Below are 4064 nucleotides of genomic sequence, written 5' to 3'. Positions count from 1 at the left end.
AGCTGCCCTGCCCCCCTGGGCTCTTGAGTGCTGACTTCAGCTCATGGTTCTCTTGGAGCAGTTTTACCAGCTTCTTCAGTTCCTCATTCTCTTGCATCAGCCGCTCAATCTCACTCCTAAACTCCTCATAGTTGTTGAGGACAGACATGCCCTAGGCCAATGGGGTGGATTCAATTTACCAAAGGCCAGAACACCTTAGGTGCCTGGGATGAAGAGGCCTCTTCTCAAGGGACTGTGCAGGAATGGCTTTGTGGGACTCCAGGGTATTATGAGGTCAGAGGCTTCTCTTTCCCACTCTTCTGCCCCCTGCTCCAACTGGCTTCAAGTGCCCAGAGAATCAGAGGCTCTTAGACAGCAGTGTAATAATGCCCAGTGCTGAGAATCCCCCAGGATTAGATCAGGCCTGTTGTACAACATACAGCCCAACGGCCACTTGTGGCAAATTGACCTGTGGGCCCATATGTTGTGCAGGCCTGCTTTAGAAATCCAGAGCAACTGCCAAGTCATTTTCCTTGTCCTTTTATCTTCCTACTTCTGAGCTGCTAGCCCTGCCCTCTTTCACCAGGTTCTTCCCTCCTGAAACTCCTATGAAAGAATATGCTGGCTTCCACTGTGCCCTGTCCTCTCTCTCCTCTCCCATGACAGCATTGCAGGGGGGGAATGGAGACTATAGGGGGGGGGGGGTGGAAGAGTGAAGGGAGAGGTCCTAAGGATTTTGCTATTTGTAATTACAGGGGAACTTACTTCAAGGAATCCATGATTTTATCAGTGTGGATATTTTCCCCACAGTACAAAGAACAATTCCATCATTCCTTCTCACCCTGTGCAATTCTCACCCACAAAGAAGCCAGTACAGTGCAGTGAGACAATGCTGGATTTGAAATTGGATGGCATGAGATTGAATCTAGGTTCTTCTGCTTATCCCCTGGGTCATCTAAGTCTCTAAGCCTGGTCCTCATTGGGGGTGGGGCAGAGGGATGGAGTTGGACTATACCTCTAAGGGTCATTTGAGTATTAAACCTCTAATTTTTCCATAAGTCCTCCATTAAGGTGTACTGAATGTTAGAGGCCCTCCTCTGGGTATTTTAATACCTTGGGGATACCAGTGTAGTAGAGCTTTCCATCTCATACAATCATAGGATTTATAGTAGGAAAATGCCTTAGACATTATCTAGTCCAATAGATCCATTTACAAATAAGGAAATTTGAACAACCCATTTTATTTTCCTATTATAAATGCCCCCGGTGCTATTTTTTTAGGTCACTTCCTGAAGTCAAGTCATTCTTGAGAACATGCAGTAGTCTATACCCACTGTGTGCTTTTCCAGTGCCCTTTGAGCCACCTGCCGTTTTGATTCTTCTCAGGTTGTGGGTGTTTATGATTTCAGTCACTCAGCATCACTGGAAGAATGTTGATTTTAGAAAGTTGGGCTTGGTCACACAACAAGCTTGGGATCACTGAAGACACTGCATGATTTCCCAAATGAGATCCATCCCGCACAAAGGCTTACTCTCCTGCCAAGGTACCACAGGTAATGACCGCAGTCCCCTCCACCCCATTTCTGCTCTGTCTCCCCTCCCACCTCACCCAAGGTCCATATCTTCCGACAAGCCGGGGCACGGCATCGGCTCCTTGTGGTGATCTTCTCTGAGAGATTGTTTCAGTGGTCACTCTTGCGGGATTCAGTCTGCCACCTGAATTCAAAACCTCCAAGCCACAAGAGGTTGCTACTAAGCACTAAGACACGTGCATCTCTGGATTGCTGTTTGGCGACCTGTCCTCATGAAGGGACGCATGATGCAGAAGAGTCAGTCTTTGACTTGAGGTTCAGTCTCAGGCTCATCTAGGCAGCACATGTTCTCCCTGCCATGTGCTAACAACCACCATAGCTGCTGGGGGGCAGGGGGTGGGGCGGAGAATCCCATCCTGTCCTACTCATGGCAAGTCTGAGGGAGAATTGTTTATGTTAAACCTTAAGAAAACGAGACAAACACGATAGCTGCCATCAGGTGTTTGAAGAGCAGTCATGTGGAAGAAGGACTGGATTAATTTTGCTTGGCCCCAGAGCACAGAACTAAGAGGAATGGGTAGAAGTTTCAGTCTGATATAAAGAGAAAACTTCCTAACAATGTGCTCTGTTCAGATATGTGAGATAGTTTCCCTTGGGAAGTGGTGAGTTCCCCTTCACTGGAAGACTTCAAGCCAAAGTAGGATGACCCACTTGTCAGGAATGCTGTGGAGGGGATTCAATAGAAGGGAATACAGCAAAAGTGAAGTCATCCCTCCTTTTAAAGTCTCCTGAGCAGGCAGCTCTTCCTGCATAGTAGTAGCCCTTGGGCCAACAAGCGGACTTTGTCATCATTTCAAAGTGCAATTCCACAGTGACCAACAAGAGTTTGCTTAGTCATCTCAAAGTAAAAGTCCTTCATCACAAAACCAGAGAAACATGTGACACAAGAAGGGGCCCAAACACATGTTACTCATTAGCTGGAAAAATGTCCCCACTAGAGTGGATGGGAGGGGGCTCCCTTGATTGCCCCATCATCCTGCATCGTGTTGTTGGTGCTCTCCTAGGATCCACTGTGTTGGAAAATCTTCCTGGACAGCCTCAGCCACAGATTATTCCATATAGGTAAGTGCAGAGATGCCTCCTCTGGGCAGTTGACCATAGTAACCCATAAAATGAAGACAAGTACAAAACTAGAACCTCCTTCTATTTCTGCAGCTAACAGTGACAGAGAGTTAAGGAAAGGGGGAATAAGATGCTAAGACCAGATGAACAAGTTCCATAGGACAGATAGGCAGTTATGAACGGATTGCTCTCTGCATGAAGGGAGGAAAGGCTCCCAGATCCAATGGAGGGTTGTATCCAGCCTGCTCTCCTTCTCCTATCTGCAACAAATAGTCTTAGAGCTTGTGTCTAAGACTCTGAGAGGTTGTCAGTCTTCCCGAGGATCACACAGCCAGTATGTGTCAGAGGCACAGGCACGCCTGGCTTCAAGGCCAGCTTTTTATCCATGAGGAACCATGATACACACACACACACACACACACACACACACACACACACATACACACACACACACACTGGCTATTCATCCAGAGGAATAAAAAGGACAAAACACAAGAAAACGAGAGTCAGTTACCAGTGTCTGGCCTGATCTCTCTTAGCTCACTTGACTAGTTGGTCTTAAATATTTCTTCATGGAAACCGGTGACTTCAGATGGGTGAGGCGGGCAATGATAAGACAAAGACTACATTTACTCTTTATTATTATCCTTAGTTTCTTTTTGCCTAAGAAAATGGAGCAGGAGTTCCCCCCGATCCCCTCTGCCTCCTGACTTTCAGGTCATATATTTCGGATTCTTGCAGGCCTTACCTTGTGTATACTTTCTCTAGACTGTGGGAGAGAAAGATGTTGTTTATACTTCATTTTTCATAGAGGATCAGTGACATCATGGGGTGATGTCTTGACTCCTGCATGAATTGAATTGAAGTGAAGCAGAGGAGCACAAAGTCATCAGCCTTACTCTCTCTTCCAGATTCATCAAAGTCCAATGGCAAGACAAAAATCAAGATGACTGGCAATGCCCACAAGGCAGTGGATGACCTTGGCATCTTCAATGTCTGATCAAGCTCTGAGCACTCCATAGCACCTACTTCAGCTGCCTTCATAGCCCTTAGAACAAATTGTTCTCATCCACCAATTCTGCTGGGAGAAGTCTTCACATGCTTTGGATAGACATCCCCCTAACTCACTGATGGGTTTTAGGCCCATCAGTTACCCTCAACCTGGTTTAGGCCTTCTGCCAAGACAGCTTTACTGGGGTGTGGTTGCTATGCATGCTGCAGCTTCTGGGAGCCACCAAAGGTGGGTGAACAGCCCTGAAAAGGGCTTGGCAAATCCTCTCACCAGAGGTGCTAGTGCTCCTTGAATATCCCTTATAGCCCTGAAGAGAAAGATAAACTCAGGTATTTGGTCCCCAAAGTGTTCAAGAGATTCATTTGCATCTAAAAGAAAGCCAGACTGCCTCAGAATCTCAGAGTTGGGAAGAACCCACA

The 4064-nt window shown here is 46.8% G+C and overlaps 1 long non-coding RNA gene across 1 annotated transcript; it reads left to right on the top strand.

Moving 5' to 3' along the window:
* Positions 1 to 834: 834 nt before the first annotated feature.
* On the top strand, positions 835 to 3663 carry LOC138168057 (uncharacterized). Its single transcript, XR_011170023.1, has 3 exons — positions 835 to 1532; positions 2576 to 2633; positions 3545 to 3663. It is a non-coding gene; the product is annotated as an uncharacterized lncRNA (long non-coding RNA).
* The last annotated feature ends 401 nt before the right edge of the window (positions 3664 to 4064 follow it).

This window comes from Petaurus breviceps, unplaced genomic scaffold (assembly GCF_028583685.1).
Source record: "Petaurus breviceps papuanus isolate PSGF00001 unplaced genomic scaffold, PetGlider_PUasm1.0 350, whole genome shotgun sequence".
NCBI classification, from domain to species: Eukaryota; Metazoa; Chordata; class Mammalia; order Diprotodontia; family Petauridae; genus Petaurus; species Petaurus breviceps.
Note: the sequence above shows the minus strand (reverse complement) of the source record. Positions and strands in the feature narration are given on the sequence as shown.